The sequence below is a fragment of the Saimiri boliviensis genome, chromosome 3 (assembly GCF_048565385.1).
Source record: "Saimiri boliviensis isolate mSaiBol1 chromosome 3, mSaiBol1.pri, whole genome shotgun sequence".
Lineage (NCBI taxonomy): Eukaryota > Metazoa > Chordata > Mammalia > Primates > Cebidae > Saimiri > Saimiri boliviensis.
In genome coordinates, this window is record NC_133451.1 from 129,993,967 (window position 1) to 130,014,772 (window position 20,806).

The 20,806-nt window shown below is 34.6% G+C and overlaps 1 non-coding gene across 1 annotated transcript; it reads left to right on the top strand.

Annotated features, from left to right (window-relative positions):
- The first annotated feature begins 11,313 nt into the window (after window positions 1-11,313).
- On the top strand, window positions 11,314-11,452 carry LOC120367792 (small nucleolar RNA SNORA67). The gene has a single exon (XR_005582076.1). It is a non-coding gene; the product is annotated as a small nucleolar RNA SNORA67 (small nucleolar RNA).
- The last annotated feature ends 9,354 nt before the right edge of the window (window positions 11,453-20,806 follow it).

Consider the following 20,806-nt stretch of genomic DNA (forward strand, 5'->3'; position numbering starts at 1 on the left):
TTAGTATTATTTCTTATTTATATATTAATATGTTATTTATATATTAATATTAGGAGCAAATTAACTATCATCTCAATTACCAATAATTCACTTGTTTTCTGATATGCCCTTCCATGTTCAAGTTATGAGCCATCACTATTCTTCATCATTATTTTTCACTTACTTATTGATAAGTATTTCCAATAAAAAGAGAAGGGCAGAACCATAACATGCAATTTGAATAACTCTGTGTAAATCCTTGAGAGTGTGTAATAAAAATAAGGGTCCTCATATGTCAAGACCGGGGAAATATGAAGAACAATTGGTTATAGGTATGGCAAATGAACTGACAGGGCAGATTTAGAGATGAAGTTATTTTAGGAGGGTGCTGATAAACTTCCCACTATTCCCTGACACGCTCATTCCAGCCCTTACCTATACCATTCTCCCTTCCATACATACAGTTTAAATGTTCTTCCCTTCTTCTCACTGCTCCAAATCCTATCCATCTGTAAGGCTCAGACAGATACCTTCTTCCAGTACTCTACACATGCCAATATTTTTTCCTTGTAAGACAAGCTACAAAACCAAGCATATTATTATTATACGGCATATTTGCTCCCAATTTGTTCTGTGTGCTTTAATCTTCTTTGCTCTGCTAGGTCTTCAAGTACTGCAATGCAGAAAATAGTGTTTTTCTCCTCTCTTAAATCTACAAAGGGCAGACTCCATCCAGAATCAATGGAAATTTCATTCAGCCCTTTCACCTTTTCTCTTATAATGTGCTTGTCATTTTTGCTGCATGTGAGAAAAACAAAGAGAATGGATATGAGAAATCATGTCTGAATCAAACATTAAGTCAGACAAGAATCTTTTAATCAAAAACTTCCTAGAGAATAAAATTATATTCTCAGGGCATCTGCTTTGCTTTACTGTTGTTAACCAACCATCTGGAGGTGAGGTTGGGTTATGTATTTAGTTTGTCTCGGACATTGCTTCTTTCTTTTTTCTTTTTCTTTTTTCTTTTTTCTTTTTCTTTTTTTTTTTGCTTGTTTCGGCAACCGGGATTTGTCCTTAAAACTATCCCTATTCTTTCTTGAATGTCAGGGGCTAGAAGCCTGAAAAATACCTTTTCCAGACTTGTTTCCAGGACTTATACGTGATTTACATTCTGCCAGTGAGATAAATTTGTAAGAGGTTTAGAAGTACAAGAGAAGGAGAATTCATTGCCTTCATCCTCCAGAGCAATAATGAATGGATGTGTGGCTTTGACAGATGTGAGATCTTACAGTGGCCCCCAGTTGTCTCCTTCAAGTTTCCATCTGATACTCCAAACCTGGATGTGGCTGGAAAACAATGATCATATGAAAAAGTTTCTCAGCGATTCCTGAAGAGATAACAGCACAAAGCTCCTGATGTTCTAGCCCATAGCTGGAAGGTCACACCACATTTGCTGACATTGACAACCTTGGCATTTCTAGTGGTTTTATAAGACTCTCAATAACTGTATTAAAATTTTGGTGTGGCATATTCTTAACTCCTTCCCAGGTTTATTCATAATTGCTCAATATTAGGAGCAACCAAGATGTCTTTCAGTAGGTAAATGGATAAACAAACTGTGGTACATCTAGATAATAAACTATTACTTAGCACTAAAAAGAAATGAGCTATCAAATCATGAAAAAACATGAAGGAAGCTTAAATACATATTACAAAGTAAAAGAAGCCAATCTGAAAAGGGTACATACTGTATGATTCTAACCACATGGCATTCTGGAAAAGACAAAACTAAGGAGATGGTAACAAGATCTGTGGTTGTCAGGGATTAAGGGGATTTATCCACTCCACAGAGGATAAATATGTGGAACACCAAGGATTTTTAGAGCAGTGAAAATATTCTGTATGAGACTATAATGTTAGATGCATGGCATTACGTTTGTCCAAACCCACAGAACATGCAACCCTAAGAGTGAACCCTAATGTAAACTATTGGCACTGAATAATTTATTAATGCAGTTCATCAACTGTAACAAATGTACCATTGTGGCATGGGATGTTGATAGTAGGGGGACCTGTGCATGTGTGGGGGTAGAGGGCACACTGGGAATCTCTGCATCTTCAGCTCAATTTTGATATAAACTAAAAACTGTTCTAAAAAAGAGTCTATTAAGAAAAAGTTTTACAGTCCAAGAATACCTGACTAAGTAAGGCATCAGTCATCAAGGTGTTTTAAGCAGGGAAGTGACACGAACTGATTTATACTTTTGAAAAATCACTATACTAAGTGAGGAGAGAATGTAGGGAGACAAGACAAGGAAGGATGGAGTCCAGTTAAGAGAAATTGCCAATAGCCTAGGCAATGAATAATGGTGACAATGGATTAGGATAGTGACAGTGAAAGTGGGGAGTAATTTATTTTTTAAACGGAGATGACAGGACTTGATTGTCTGGATTTAGAAAACAAAAAAAGTAACCAAGCATGACTACCAGGTTTTAGGATTTTCCAACAGATTGAATGATTATATCATTTACCAGGTCAGAGAAGACTGAGGAGGTGACATGGTGATGAGAGAGCGAGCTGTGAAGAGAGAATAGCAAGAGTGTTTTTTTAGATGTGCTGCATGTAAGAAGCATACTAGCAGTAGTATGCTGGCAAATGTTTAACATTTGCTAAACTCTCCAGGAAAAAGTAGATATACAGATATATTTCAAACATAAGTTTTATTATAAATTTTACCCATATAAAGTTATAGTATATAATTTACATATAGTAACAAATATGAAATACTCTTTATTGTAATGACCATATAGCTAATTGAGTCTCTCAGGAACTTTCATTGGTTTTGCCAGTAGGAAGCCTCAAAAAGCTGCTCCTTTTTCAGCCTCAGTTCCAGAATGGGAAGAGGCATGAGAGTTAAGCAATGCCTATGAGTAGGATGTATCAGAGGGAACCTCTGCAGCCTACTTAGGCCAACCCTTACAAAATATAAAAGACTAACAAATGGGTTTTTAGGCCACTGAGATGTTAGAATTACTTATTGTGAAGCATCGAGAGTGATGACAAGAATGGTTTTCCAAAACAATTTTTAAAATGTGGAGACCAGGATGGAGGTGGTATGTAGAATCTAAACTTGCAAGGAGACAACCCTCATGACTAGGGAAGTGCAGATTTTACATAGGGGAAGGAGGGACGCTTCATTTAATGGTTAATTGGTTAACATGTTTATGCATTGTCAAATGACCACAGAGGGTGGGAAACACAGTGATAAAGCGTGGGGTGAGATGAGGGAAGAGCAGCAGAGATGAATTTCGGGAAGTTGAGGAGGGATGAGACTCATAGGCATATAGGAGGATGGCCTCTGATAGAAAGAGAGACACTTCAATTATTGTACAGGAAGTAAGGCAGAAACTATGAGTACACCGATACAAGAGGCTTACAGATTTGTTAACTGGAATTATGATGTGAGTTCATCAGCTGACATGATGGGAGAAGATGATAACATGAGAAAAGGTACTAGAATAGTTTACAGAGAATGGAAAACTAAACTCACTAGGAAAAGGTAGCAAAATTATCTGATGGAGTTAAGTGCTAACTAAATTTGTGTGCTAATTAACTTAAAGAAAAAGAAGTCAACAGTGTTCTGCGATGCTTGTTTTTAAAAATATCCAGCTTCTCTAGGGCAGCCACAGGGATGGAAAACAATTTGGTGTAAATCAAATTTAGAATTTTGACAGTTGAATAAATAGAGGGAAAAGGAGGCAAAGAAGTTGAGATTATTACAGAAGCTACTTAACTGAATGGTGAACTCTCTGATAGGTATGAAGGAAGCAAAAATTAGAGAAGGATGATGGAAAGTCAATATAGATATAAAGTTTTAATTAGATAAAAGGACTTTGGGAACTGGGAAATTCTAGAGTAAATGAATTGGAAAAACAGGAGCTGATATAGTTACCAAAGTGAGAAGGTCTAGAATATACATGACCATGGTAGTAGAAAACAGATTTTTTGAAATGAGAAGATTCATGATTTAAGAAGTCAGAATATTGGGTGTGTCATCCATGTGAACGTTGAATTGTTAAATAATGACTGTTGTAAGGGTAGAAAGGAAGACAATAATGAGCTGGGAGTTAATTTTTCAGTGAGTGAGAGAATGGTAAGAAGCTTAGTAGAAGTTGTGGATAGCAAGTGGTGTGGTATAGACTTCAAAGAAGCTGGGACTCTTGAATTTAAAAAAAGGAAAATGAAATGGAAGCGACACAGATATTCATGATCCTGGGAGTCACAGGACATGAAGAAAGAAAGAAAGGAAAGAAAGGATGAAAGAGGGAGGGAGGGATGCAGGGAGAGAGGGAGGAAATGGGTTTCTTCAGTTGCAACCTTTGTATTAGTACAAGTTGAGTGATTTTTCAATGTTGATGATGTGTAAACCTTATGGTCTATAACTCATCATTGGATGTACTGAGAAAATTAACAGAATGTTAAAAATATTTTGGAATACTACAGAAAACCTTGTAAACTATAAAAGTGAAAGAAATAGTGTTTGATTTTCAAAAGCAAAAGTCTTCTACTAAAAGATTATTTAAAACTGCTCTGAAAGGAAGGATAACAAGAACTGAATTCCAAGTGTCACGTGTAGTTTATAAAATCAACCTGAAGCACAGTTATCATAAAAGTAGTTTATCAGAAAATATTGCAAATTATTTACAAAAAAAAAAAAACAGATTTGGGTCTGGCAGTAGAATAAATATATTTAAAATAAATAAAAGTAGGATAAAATACCAAAAAGGATGAAATAAGATTATAATGTGAAAGCATTTGAAAAGATAAATGTTTATACACAAATGCAAGGTCATCATATTACTGTGAAATGCAAATTGAATATGAAATAAGAGAAGCTTTAGGCATTTTCCTTTGTAGGTATGCTGTTCATTTTTCTGTTGTGTCTAAGCACAGGTTTGAATGCCAATCAGCTAAGTACTTAGGGTGCCCTGCACAGTGGGATCCACTATTTTCAAGAACAGATTCTACTCTTATGCAGGCAACTAATTCTGTATAAAAATCACTAGAGGAAAAAACAGCATGAAACCAACTACTGAATTGTGTAGCCCAGATCACAAATGTAACAGTAATTTAGAAAAATAATCATTAGTCACAGTAACAATTAATTAGATTATCCTTGTACCAAGCATTGTCTCTCAATTTAATGATTTATTTCAGTGACTTTCATCAGAAGAGTTTTTGACAAAGGAAAAATAAATTAAATAAAACTAACTAGAAAAGTACAAATGGACCGAGCAAGGTGGCTCACACCTATAATCCCAGCACTTTGGGAGGGCAAGGTGGGTGGATCACCTGAGGTCACAAGTTCAAGACAAACATGGCCAACATGGTGAAACCCCATCTCTACTAAAAATACAAAAATGAGCAAGGCATGGTGGCCTATGTCTGTAATCCCAGTTACTTGGGAGACTGTGGCAGGAGAATCGCTTGAAACTGGGGAGGCAGAGTTTGCAGTGGGCCAAGATCACACCACTGCACTCCAGCCTGGGTAACAGAGCAAGACTCTCTCTCAAAGAAAAAAAAAAAAAAGAAAGAAAGAAAGAAAGAAAGAAAGAAAGAAAGAAAGAAAAGTACAAATGAAAACACATTTTATTACTCTTCTGACTAGAAGGTCACTCTGAGGAGTTATCTGTCCTTAATAATCATGGTAATGTATTTTGAAAGAATAAAATCCAACTATCAGAACACAATCATCAACAATTTTTAAGTTTTCTACTCTTGTCAGTAATGTAAGAACCTTCTACAACCAACCACTTACGTAACTATTTCATACTCGGAAGAGTATTAAGTGTTCTGGATTATCTCCCTTCGGCACACGATGCCCTCTAGCCTCAGGAATTTATAGTCTAAGTCAAAACAATTAAAACAGATGGAATGTGGCAAACACTGGACAATTAGAGACATCCCTTTTCCAAATAAATACTCAATAAATTGATGGGGAAATGTTTCGCATTATCCCATTACTGGGTATATATCCAAAGGATTATAAATCATTCTACTACAAGGACACGTGCACACGAATGTTCATTGCAGCACTGTTTACAATAGCAAAGACCTGGAACCAACCCAAATGCCCAACGATGATAGACTGGATAGGGAAAATGTGGTACATATACACCATGGAATATTATGCAGCCATCAAAAACGATGAGTTCACGTCCTTTATAGGGACATGGATGAACCTGGAAACCATCATTCTCAGCAAACTGACACAAGAGCAGAAAATCAAACACCGTATATTCTCGCTCATAGGCGGGTGTTGAACAATGAGAACACATGGACACAGGGAGGGGAGCACTACACACTGGGGTCTGTTGGGGGGAAATGGGGGAGGGGCGGGGGGTGGGGAGGTGGGAAGAGATAGCATGGGGAGAAATGACAGATACAGGTGAGGGGACAGAAGGCAGCAAAGCACACTGCCATGTGTGTACCTATGCAACAATCTTGCATGTTCATCACATGTACCCCAAAACCTAAAATGCAATAAAAAAAAAAAAAAGAGGAACACCTACAAAGCCTGAAGTACACCAAGTAGGCTTCAAAGACAAAGTGGGAGATGAGATTGCCTGTGAGTCAAAGAATCAAAAATCTTAATACCAAAGAAGCAAACAGTGTAAAAACCAGCTTCCTCAACTGAAGACTGTACTGCCTGAAATACTGGGTGGTATGTTGGGTCCTCAAAAGTCCACAAAATAAACATGTCACATATTCTAGAACTATAACTTTATTCAATGACAATTGACTTGAAATGTTTTTAGGTGAACACAAATATATTATGGAGTAGAATATAAATGTGTGGAATACTTTTCAAATGATAGATACAACTGTGTTCTTTGAAATTATCTAGAAATATGAAACAATTGTTCACAAATAATAATAGTAGTTTATCAGAAAAGACTGCAAATTATTTATTTAAAAAATAGAATTTGGTCTGGCAGAAGAAATATATTTTTAAATAAGATAAAGGACAGAAAAATAACTGTAAAAGTAGATCATTGAAGCCGCTTTTATCTCCTGACACACTGCTACCTACTCCCTAAATTACGTTAATTTAATAAAGTAGAAATGTTAAAAATTGTTTTAAAGTTCCTAAGCAGAAACTATAACACAAAGATTAATCTGCCACAAATATGCAGGATGGAATGTACAGGAAGTGGCAGTGGGAGGGAGGGGTGTCTTTGGAGCACTAAAAGTTAGCGAATTATTGCAGGAGTCCAAACTTCCATTGATGAAGACATGGATTGAAATGAAGCATGTATGTGCTTTCAGTTAATAACAACAAGGAAAGACTGGAGAAAACAGAGGTAAGGGCACTATGAGACAAATATGAAGACTAATTATAATGTAAAATTTGAGTTACACTGTAGATAAACCTCTCAACTTTATTAATCAAAAGAACTTGAGGTAGTATGGGATAATGTAGCTAATTAAATGTTGTATTTATATTTTTCTCTCGATCAAATCTCAAGCAAGAAACACATGAAGCTAAAATAGGTCTATGTCCCATTTGCGACTTTCACTGGCTTTCACCTGTGTCTATGCCTGGACGCCACAGGCAGGGGCAAGAAGCAGGCCCGCTGGCGTGGCTTGGCTCTGGTAAGAAGAGGACTGCTTCAACAGCTGATGCTGGTGATTCCCAGACTAGCAGCTCATTAGGAGAAAGAAGAAGAGACAGAGACAGATGGGCCCCACCGGTCAGCTCTGGTTGCTGAATTTAATGTATTCACTGGTGAAAAAGAGAAAAAGTAACAGCGGCCTAACAGTTAACACATAGGCCAAGAACACGAACTGTCGGACTGCACAATGCTATTAATTTTGAAAGTGGGAGCAGAATTGGCTACCACTTACCACCTGTGTTTGATGTTGGTGCTTCAATAAGGGAGAAAAAAGACAATCTGATGCTAGTGATTTTAGAGACTGTAGCAGCTTCCAGCTGAGCCTCTTAAAGAAAGTGTTGACAATTTTATTATAAACTCTCCTAGAGGGGTTTCTCACTTTCATCTATAATTTGTCATCTCTTTGCATTCATGTGACTAATAATTTGTTTAAATCACGTTTGCCGTGTTTGAAAAACAGAGAACCCAAAAATGGCTTTTTTCCTGTAGCTGAGATCACATGCTTGTTTCTTTGCATGATTCTAATATAAAAACAGTAGTGGAAAACAGGAAACGGTCTGAGACCGATTTTAGCTGCTCTTCACCCATTTACTTGTTTTAGGAGAATAAGCCTTCAACAGTGTAAAAGAACATTTTGTAAGAATGTTAAGGTTCTGTGTGGTATAATTTTTCCCCATTCTGTGACTCTCACTGATGTCACACTCATATCTCCTCTGGCATAACAGAAAGGGGATCATGACCTTCTTTCTGTCAGCCATAATGAAGCCAAGATCATGGTATATAGCAAAATATACTACAGAAAGAGTAAGATTTAATCTAACATTAAAACACTCAACTTTCATGGAAAGTAATGATTCATGTCACATAAAGTTCAGAGGGGCAGTAGGTCCAGAGTAAAACTGAATTCCAAACATCTTTTACAAATTATTTGATCATTGAATAACTACTTTTATTCCTGAACACACTGTTCATTCTTCTATTTCTCTTCCTTTGCTCAGGCTGTATGCTTTGACTGAAAAAGTGTCTTATACCTTACTCTCTTCTTCCTAAGTCACCCTCTCTCAACCAAACAAAAAGGAAAAACGAGGACACAGTAAACATTATGTAAATATCAGCTACTAATTCATCATTATTGTCTTTCAGGATTGTTTAAAACATTATATATAATAGACATAAAATGCCTACCATAGTTGGTCTCCCACAATAAGTGGTTATTAGTCTTAGCATGGAATTAAGACTTCTTTCCAAGTCTGTCTGCAAGCAGGTACTTAAGGGTGGGCATAATATCTTCATGTATTCATTTAACAAATATTTGTTTAACATCCAAAATGTACATGGCATTGTGATGTGTATCAGTAGAGAAACATGGAGGACAAGCTAGTTAGGGTCCCAGTATTTCCTAAGAACTATCTGCCTATTAGTACCCCTGTCATTTTTTGTATTTCCTATCACTGAGCACTTTTCACACTTTTAGGTAAAATATCTAAGTGTTTGTCATGTGGTATCAGAGAAGGCTTTCCTTGCCTTATTAATTATCGTACCAATTTCATAAAAATGAATTGATCAATTTATTAAGCTTTCTGTTTTTATTTCTGGAAATCATCGTTGCATCTATAAAACATTAACATTTTCATGAACATTTTTTCCTATAGTCATTAGCCTTAGTTTACAAATTATCAAATTTTTGAACTAGCAGATTATATGTTACTTTTGTTAACTCGTTTATTTTCAACTCACATATGTGATTAAATATTACAAATATATTTTGTGGATATAGCCTTTTATGTTTTCCAGAATACAAAAGAAAAAAAGATATGAAGTTATATGAAGACATTATTTCCAGGTTATTATGTGAGATTTTTTTTAGTTCAAGATCTAAGTCATTTCCAAGGTAACAATAAGGTAAAATTGTAAACTCCAAATTGCCATTTGCTTGGCGAGACTTCTCAAGAATCTCTAGATAAAAAATTAAGTGGACTATCAATCCAGGTTTCTTTTATCAGGGTCAATAACAACTAATTTTCATCGTAGCACTCAGACTAAACCTTCTCAAACAATTTTTCAGCTTAGAGAATAAGTAATTGCTATATATTCATCTTTAAAAAATTTTACTAACATTTTTAATGCAGAAGGGAAGCTACAATTCCACTCTAATTACAATCACTGAAAGTAAAAGATGAACTTTTTAGTATCTTTATTTTATCCTCAACCTCTATACCAAAGCTCTTTTTTAAACTAGAGACTTGAATGGCTTTCAGAGAAAAAAAATTATATCAGAGTCTTAAGCTGCCATATAGATGCAGGCAAAGAAGACATGTCTATACATCAGCAGAAATTCTGCACATATTAAAAGATAGGTAAAAATTAACAGCCTTACAGTAATTAATTTCAACCTTTGTTAGTTGCTATAAAAAATAACACCATTATATGCATGCAATATTCTTCAACAATAGAACCTATTTTAAAGACTTTTAAGATATAGAAATAGTTTTAGCTTTTAAATCCTCTTATGAATTTTCTAAAATTCACCTATATGTTCTGCTCACACTTTCTCTCCATTAAGACAAATCACATTTTCTTTGATAACATCACATCATTTCCACTGACATACTAATGGATCCTACTGAGTGTTACAAGTTTATGGCTATATGATTCATTTCTATAATAATCTCATTTTCATTAATATAACAGCTCCAAATGTAGTACATCAATTCCTAGGATATCCACATTCACATCCTAATGACTTTTTCATCCCATAATGGGTTTTAAAAGAGAAGAGTCACATTGTTCTGGAAAAAAAATAAACCTCAGTAGGAGACTTAAAGACTTAAATCAACTACATTACTAGTGTCCTCTCAGCAAAATGGTAATGATTCAAGAACATACTGATCCAACAATTTGCATATATGCAGAACATTGCCTCAAAAAAATCTAAAAGAATATAACAAAAAAAAAAAACACAATGGAGAATAAAAATAAATTTTCAAAGTAATTCAGCACATAATGTTACTTATTCCAGATTTTAGTAATTGTACTATGAAGATACATAGTCTGATTATCTGTGGACCTGGGGAATTATAGGTGGGCTTCAAAGAATAAGTAAATTCCCTTATGGTATAGAAATAGTATGTTTTATATGTTTAAATTTATGGAGATAGTCCATATTTTTCATCACATTCTAAAAATATTTGTGATCAATACACACACACACACACACACACACACACACATATATATATATATATATATATGAAAACCCCATTGTTAATCTACTTCTATAACAAACCAGAAGAAAACAAGACTAAGGGCTTAGACTGTATGAAGTGATTCATATGTAAACAGAATATGGGAGGAAATGGGAATAGTACTTTTAGCCCTAATCATCTATATCATGAGTACCAATATGAATTTGGAATTTTAAAAAAGAGAATGATACAAAATTATAGTTTTGACTTAAGAAGGCAGAAACATGACTTGAAATTATACTACAGCAATAGGTGATTATACCATTTTCCTGAAAAACAGACCTGTTCATATTTGCATGGAAATAAGTTGGAGAGCCTGTGTTCAATGCTGCAAGTAAATGGAAGAAAAAATCTGTGTAAAGACGTTGGAGAAATTTTTATCTTAGGAATTGGCATAATAATTCCTTTTCTTATCCAGGGTGATTCCTCTCCAAGGGGACATCCAGTGCCCCTCTCAGGAGAGTGGCAACTTGTAATAGAATCTGGCATGCCTAAGGTCTTTTGGGAACAGGGATGCTTATTTCCTCTGCCTTCCTTGGCTGCTTACATGGATACCCACATGTCATCCCTTCAGGATAGATTCTCATGCACATGCTAAAGAGTTGTCTTTCTTGACGTAGGCAAGAGGCATTGATGTGCAGCAGGTTTCTTTAGTCATCAACTATGACCTTCCCACCAACAGGGAAAACTATATCCACAGAATCAGCCAAGGTGGGCAGTTTTGCCCTAAGGGTGTAGCTATTAACATGGTGACAGAAGACAAGAGGACTCTTCAAGACATAGAGACCTTCTACAACACCTCCATTGAGGAAATACCCCTCAGTGTTGCTGAACTCATCTGAGGGGCTGTCCTGCCATCTAGCCCCAGCTAGATGGGGGAGCTAAGGAGCAGGAGGAGGGGAGAGGGAAGGGGGCCAAGTAATGGACATCTTGTCATTTTTTTTCTTTGAATAAATGTCACTTTTTGAGGCAAATAATAATCATCATCATCCTTTTCTTGTGGGATTTATCCTTGAGAAAAATATCCCACTTTTGGGAAAACCTATTTGAAGACCAAAACATGGAAGGAAAGAGATAAATTCATCCAAGTAAGACAAATAGATAGTTTTTAATCAGAAACAGGAATACAAAAGGAGCAGGACAAAGAACTTAGAAATTGAAAAAGTTTGGAAATAAAGGCCAAGAAAACTTCCTGGTGGAAGAATAGGCAACAAAATTAACAACAACAACAAAAAATGATGCCCAGGAGCAGATACAAGCTTTATGGGCATACACTTAGACAATTTTGGTGGTCCTTGTTCAAAAAAAAAATAACCCAGATTTTTGAATCTCTAATTAGGGAACAAATCTTTGGAAGAAACATGTAAGCTGGGGTCCCTAAATCTGCAGCTTTATTAGTTTCATGGAAATTCATGACAAGTCATGTCTAACATTCCATTTGAAATTCTTACATGCAGAACATTTACTAAAATTCTTGTCTTCCTTCTTGCACCCATGTGTTCATTACAATGCTATTCACAATAGTAAAGACAAGGAATCAAACTAGATGCCCATCAATGGTGGACTGAATAAAGAAAACGCAGTACATAGACACCGTGGAATACCTTACAACCATAAAAAATAAAATTCCAAAAGTATAGATACATCTGGAAAACTTCATCCTAAGCAAACTAACACAAGAACAGAAAATCAAATACCAAATGCTCTCATTAATAAGTGAGGGCTAAACATTGGGTACAGATGGATACAAAGATGGGACCAACAGACATGAGGGACTACAAAAGGGAGGAGAGAGGGAATGGAAAAGGGGTTGAAAAATTACCTTTTGGGTACTATGCTCACTAGCTGAGTGGTGGATTCATTCACACAACATTTTCCAGCATTGCACCATATACCTTTATAACAAACTTGCACATGTATCCCCTGATCCTAAAATAAAAGTTGAGACAAAAAATTCATGTCTTCCCACTTTACAAAAGAAGACATACAGGAGGCCAACAAACATATGAAAAAATGCTCATCATCACTGGTCATTAGAGAAATGCAAATCAAAACCACATTGAGATACCATCTCACACCAGTTAGAATGGCGATCATTAAAAAATCTGGAAACAACAGATGCTGGAGAGGATGTGGAGAAATAGGAACACTTTTACACTGTTGGTGGGAGTGTAAATTAGTTCAACCATTGTGGAAGACAGTGTGGCAATTCTTCAATGACCTAAAAATAGAAATCCCATTTGACCCAGCAATCCCATTACTGGATTTATATCCAAAGGATTATAAATCATTCTACTATAAGGACACATGCACACGAATGTTCATTGCAGCACTGTTTACAATAGCAAAGACCTGGAACCAACCCAAATGCCCATCGATGATAGACTGGATAGGGAAAATGTGGTACATATACACCATGGAATATTATGCAGCCATCAAAAACGATGAGTTCATGTCCTTTGTAGGGACATGGATGAACCTGGAAACCATCATTCTCAGCAAACTGACACAAGAACAGAAAATCAAGCACGGCATGTTCTCACTCACAGGCAGTGTTGAACAATGAGAATGAATGGTCACAGGGAGGGGAGCACTACACACTGGGGTCTGTTGGGGGGAAATGGGGGAGGGATGGGGGGTGGGAAGGTGGGAGGAGATAGCATGGGGAGAAATGACAGATACAGGTGAGGGGAAGGAAGGCAGCAAACCACACTGCCATGTGTGTACCTATGCAACAATCTTGCATGTTCTTCACATGTACCCCAAAACCTAAAATGCAATAAAAAAAAAAAAAGAAAAAAAATTCATGTCTTCCTTACTAGCAAGTTTATCTTCCTGGCAGGCACTTAGGCATTGCATTAGACAGGACATACAATGGTTCTGATTTTCACGGAGGGTAATACAACATGATGGTTAGGATACCAGGGAGTCACTGCAGCCCTTGTAAGTTGTGTAATTTTTTGTCAAGTTACTTAATACTCTTTGATTCTCTTTCCTCATATGTAAGATGAGGATAATATAGGACCTACCTCATTAAGCTATTGTGAAGATAAATTGAAATAATCTTTGCACACTTGATATTGTATATTGAAGTTAGTAAGTGATGAATAAAGCAAGTCAGGTAAGAAATGGTTAAATTATGGAGTGTATCCTGGAGAAGACAATAAAATAGTGTGCTAGTCTTATATAAACTTATGAAAGGCTAGATCTGCATAGGTCCAGATTTGGAGAAATAGGATCAATAAATATAATCTATAGGAAAGCAGATTTGGACTCAATAAAAGGTATAACATATATTTCTAACACGGAAATAATTCAAATCATAATGATTTTGAGAGGCTGTAAGTTCTTTTCAATTAAGTTTCCAATCCTTACTTCCTTTATTTATTCATTCATTCAAGTAAATTTTTAGTGCCTCCCTGCCTGTTTGATATGATCTTATTCTGTTTAACAGCCATTTTGTTCCCTAATTCCTATTCATATTTTAGGTCTAAGCTTATATTTTATTTCCTTAAACTTTATCTGATCCCAAAATTTAAATAAAATCTCTCCTTCTCTCATCAGATATACTGAAGTGTAATTTACACACCGTATAATATACCCACTGTCAGTATAACAATGAGTTTTATTACATTAATGTAGTTTTAAAACATTCCAATTCTATTTTAAAACATTTCCATTATCCCCAAAAAGTTCCAGCATCATCATTTGTTGGCAGCCTCCACTCCCAGCACCAGGCAATCACTGATCCGCTCTCTGTTTCTATATTTTTGTCTCATATAGAAACTTGCAAGTTTAATCATTACATACATACTTTTTCACTTATGACATTTCTGAGGTTCATAAATGTTGTTACCTGCACCACTATTTTGTTCCTTTTCATTACCAGAAAATATCCCATTGTAAGGATATGCTTCATTTTGTTCATATATTCATCAGTTGGACATGGGCATCTAAATTGCTTTTAGTTTGGAGCTATCATGAACAATGCTACTATCCACATTCCCACAGAAGTCTCTGTGGGGAGATTTGTTTTCATTTCTATTGGGTAAATACCTAAAGGTAAAATTCTACATCACATGGCAAGTATATGTTTAACTTTATAAAGATATGATAAAACTGCTTTCCAATGTGGCTGTGTTATATTCCATTTCCACAATGTATCAGGATTCTCATTTCTCCATATAATTGATAGCACTTGGTTTATTCATATATCCTGGGTACAAGTCCTTTCTCAGATATATGATTAACATATATTTCCTCAAATTCTCTAGGTTGTCTTTTCTTCTCTCTAACTAGTGTTTGTTGAGGAACAAACATTTAATTTTTAATTTAAAGTCTAATTTTCCTTCTATGATCTTGCTATTGATGCCAAATATAAGACCTCTTGGCATAACTCAAGAACATAAAGATTTTCTTCTGTGTTTTCTTCTGGAAGTTTTATATTTTTAGTGCTTACATTTAAGAATATAATCCATTATAAGTTAATTTTTGTTATTGGTGAAGTAAGAGTTTAAATTCCTTTTTTTCTTTGTTTTTTCTGTTTTACTTTGCTTTGCTTTTGGCATAAAGTATCCAAATGTTCCAGAACTATTTCTTGAAAAGAAATAGTCATTTCCCAATAGAATTACCTTGGTACTTTTGCTAAAATCAATTAACCATAATGATGATAAGCATGCCAAAATCATGGACACCTATATAATCTTTATTGTGTATAACAGTTATTGAAAAATGCATGTCTTTCACAAGCAGAAGCATGACAATGCATATTCAGTTTGTTCAATAAAGAAGCAATTGTATATTTACAATGCAGGAAATTTTGAAAATATCAAAGTAAATCAGACATAGACTCTGCTACCAAAAATGTTTATAATCTAAATTAGGAGGTGGCAAAGGTCTCAAGAGGGCAAACATAAAGTAGAATGAATAAATAGGTAGAAAGAGGTTACCTCTATCAGAGGATATCTACATAGGCTCCATACAGGCAGTGGCATTAGGGACAGAACTTGACAGATGGGTGGGACTGGATTCTATAGAAGTAAGTTGAAGGGCATTTCAAAATGAGGATAAAGGCTGGACACAGGCAAGGTGGCAAGAGAGCAGGGAAAGGGGAAAGTTGGGTAATACATAAGAAATATCCAAATGAAGCAAGATTGTAATATGGAAAATAAATTTGAAAAGGTTAGTGCCAAGCAAAAGAATTGGATTTTATCTTCTTAGCAATAGGAGCAACGGGAGTTACTTAAGGTTTGTGAGCAGAAAGATGTCATGATTGATGCTTATATCTGTGCCAATACAAACAAAAATCTTAAAAAACATTTACCACCATTTCTAAAATTATTTAATTTCATATAGATGCTATAATTCAGTTCCTGTTCAGTTTCTGTGTTTTTTCTTTACCTGATACCAATTAAATTAGAGTAAGTTCCTTATATTTGAACACTCTGTTTTAAGTTCATTTATCTACTCATTCAGTATATATTTATTAAGTGTCTTCTATATGCTGGGCACTGGACATGTACTGGTTTAAAAAGTACATTTACATACACATACATAATATACTCACATACACATCACACATATAAATGTACATATATTAACTAAGTCATAATGATTGCTAAAGAGCAATAGCATCTTATATTTAAATAGACATTTACATTTTGAAATTTAATTTCACATGTACATTAATCTACTTAATCCTCATGAAAGCTATTTTAAGACAGTATTACAGGCCTCATTTTATACATGAGAGTATTAAAGAACACAAAATTAACTTCATACAAGATCATAAAACTGGAACATTAGAAAGTCAATCTGGATTAGACATCTCTAACTCAAAGATCTTGATTCTAAACCCAGTATCCTACCATAGTATTTAGAGGTTTTAAATTATAAATTTTTCCTAATACAGAGAAATGTGCATCTGGCCTAAGCCATGGCATGATATGCAACACTAAAAAATCTATCCTGCCCATTTTGATACATGTCTTGGCCACTTTATTCTTCCTACTCAAATAGCCACCCCAAACCACCCACACACACTGCAGAAGGATGCCTAATAAATGCCATTCTGGTCTAATTCTGACTGATTGGCCCTGTGGGTCACACACACACTATCTTATATTCCAAGCAGTGAGGAGAAGATTTGGGCTCTTAAGGGAGAAGTCGTTCATCAAGAAGTTTAAAAAGCTCAGCCCCAAAGCCTCTCAGGTCTGTAAACAGGTCAAAGATTTTTAATTGCTTAAAAACTGATGAAGTTGGCCCTAAAATATGTCCTTAGTTCAAGAAGACCAGTCTCAAAGGAGATTCGTTCTAGAATCCCTATATAAGACATAAGAACCAAGATGTTGAGATTGAATGCTCCCTTAAAATAAATGATCATTTTTCAAAGCCACAATCTTGCTGTTGTGATTTTAGTTGGTCTTGAAAAATTAAATTTTTTTTACATAATCCATTTATGTTTTCTTAGAAACATTTAGAAAATTTCTAGTAATACCAATGGTATGATATTAGAAATTTACGTTAACATAAAGTCAATGTTTTCACTAGGGATACATTAAGAGTTCTTCCAGAATCATAAAAGTCTACATGTGAGTTATCACATACATCCCTTCATTTATGATTCATAGTATTTTGGGATTTCTTAGGAGCCGGAGCCAAATAGCTTAATCTAGATCAAATGGAGAGGAAAATAAATTTCAGACTACACCTCACATAAGGCAAAGAAACAGAATGCTAAGAAACTATTAAGTGAGAATAGTCCTAGAACATGTATGACACGGTGAAAAGCTTAAGAGTGCAAATTCCTGAAAAAAAAAAATGATTTAAACATTTTTGCATTTTATACTTTTGTGTCTAGAAATTGTGTCTCTTTTTAAAATCAAATTTATGTAATTATAAAGATAACAAAAATAGTAATTAGTTCACTCTCTGGGAGATTAGCATAGCATAATTTCTTGAAAAAATAAGCATATCAGTTTTTGGTTTGGAAATAATTGTATATTTATAGAAAGATTTATTAAAAAGAGGTTGAAGTGGTTCCATGCCCCTTTTATCCAGCATCCTTCGGTTTTAACATCTGGCATAACTATAGTATAATATAATAACAAGGAAACTGACTCTGCTACAACCCACAGAGTTAAGAATTTGTCAGTTTTGCGTGTGTGTGTGTGTGTGTGTGTGTGTGTGTGTGTGTGTGTTTACATTTTCAGGCAATATCATCACATGTATATATTAATGTAACAACCAAGATATGGAATCAAGATATTACAAGATATCACAATCAAGATATGGAGCAGTTTTATCACCACAAGATTCTCCTGTGATGATTCTTTAGAGCCACACCCACTCTCCCATTTCTAACCTTTTATGGCAACAACTTGTTTTCTACCTCTGCAGTTTTGTTATTTCAAGAGTGATATATAAGGGAAATCATGCAGTATGTCATCTTTTATGATTTTACTGAACATTATTGTCTTTTGATTCATTCAGGTGATTCCATGCAGGACTAACTTTTTCTTTTTAATTGCTGAGCAGTATTCCATAGTGCAAATGTATCACACTTCAACCATTCACCCATTAAGGCCATTTGGCTATTACCAATAAAATTACTGTAAACATTCACAGGCAGGTTTTTGTTTAGACTATGTTTTTATTTCACTGAGATAAATATCTAAGAGTACAATTGATAGGTCATACAGTAATTGCATGTGTTAAACTAAATTAAATTTGGCCTAAATCTGCTGCCATACTGAGGGAAGCGCAAGCAAACTTAATATGTGAACAAACTGAAACCTAACTCAAGAATATATTTCTGTAACAAGAATCTACTGTAACAAAAGTCACAGCTAATCACAGCAGCCAAGCTGCAGCCAATCACAGGCTTCCAACTGATCAGACCATGTTAATTTAAGGCAAATGCTGAGCTGTAAGCAACCAAGCTGTTTCTATATGTTACTTCTCTTTCTGTCTACAAATAGTGCCTGCCCACATTGTTCATGGTGCTACTCGATTCATATATTGTTCTTTGTTCAGAGTTAAGTGATTATCTGCTAAATTGAATTTATCTAAAATTTTTCCTTTAACACATTGATTTTTATAAGAGACTGCCAAACTATTTTCTACAGTGACTGTACCATTTTACATTTCCACCATCAAAATATGACTGATCCCGTTTCTCAGAATCCTCATCAGCATCTGGGGCTATCACTGTCTTTTAGCCATCTGACAGGGGCATAGTCATATTTCATTATGGTTTTAATTTTTATTTCCCTAATGTTTAATGGTGTTGAATATATTTGCATGAGATTATTTGCCATCTGCATACCCTCTTCAGTGAAGTGTCTACTCATTTTCTAATTGGATCGTTTTTATTATTGTTGAGTTTTCAGTTCTTTATGTATTCTAGCTACAAGATATTACAGACATTTATATTTTTGGTCAGATATGTGGTCAGCAAAGATTTTCTCCAGCACATTATACATACATATATGTATGCATACATTATACATACATATACGTATGTATACATTATACATACATATATACGTATGTATACATTATACATACATATATACGTATGTATACATACATACTTTAGAAGAGATAGAAATCAATTAAATTTGAGAATTGGATGATTCTTGGAACTAGGAACAGGTATACATACATATATATGTATACAATTAAATTATTTCTTCCAGGGAACATCAGTGCTAATTAGCACTTACGAGTGTTTGTCAGAACTACAGAGGACATATAGGAATTTCAGGGTTAGAATAAATAACAAAGAACATGTGAGGGTAAGAAATTTCTTCCATATTTTGTCATCATTCTCAAGATTAATTTCTTTGTGGCCCCATGACTAAAAGCATCCAGCAGCTATGAAAACTTGTCTCTCCATCCAGTTTCTGTGACTTATATTCCATATAACCTCAGAAGATGGCTCTTTTTCATTGAAATGTGTTTATTAGATATATGAAGATTACATTATTTCTTGGTTTGTATAATACTATAAATCTAGAGAGCACACTATTTCCAAAATTTTTCTTATGACACAATGAAAATATTACTGGTTCTAATGTATTCTGACTTTATTTGTTACACACACTAAAAATAAGCCAATCTGAAATTCTCCAACTGCTAAAATTTTATTTCAAAATGACATACTAATTCATATTTAAATTTTACCTCAAAAATCCTATGACACAATAAAATATAATTTGAAATTAATTTTTTTCAAAAATTATTATGAAACAAAACTTACCATTTAAAGGACTATAAAACAAATAATGCCTTTCAGTATAACTAAGAGTTTTCACTTTAATTTTTGATAGACAATTTATGCATGGGAAGGTTATCAGACATACTAGTTAATAGTTTGTGATGTTTTTGACTCTCAAATCAATAATCAATTCACATAAATGCTAACTTTAAGCAAAATTTTACATATGCCATAAAAATGTAGCTTATACATTTTGTCTATATAATGTCATTTAGTTCAGAAATGGTATAAAATAAACTTGCTTTAAATTTACATTCTTAGATTTTAATTATATTAGTAGCACTATAGGGCATATTCCGTGTATAAATACCAGTGAATTTAGAGTATGTTTAAGTATATACAAAATTTATTAGGGTGGAAACACTAGTATGTTTTTAAATAATTGACATAGAATGTCTGAACACTGAGACATGACATCAGTGTTAATCAAAACAAAATAGAAGTCCAAGATAACTTTAGAAGAGATAGAAGTCGATTAAATTTGAGAATTGGATGATTCTTGGAACTAGGAACAGGTATCTGGGCTACTTGGTGATTTGGTGATAAGCAAGTACGTGCCGGAAGCTAAGAAAAAAATAATGGTAGTGTGCCACCTAGAGGGCAGTTAGGTCATTTTTAACAGTGC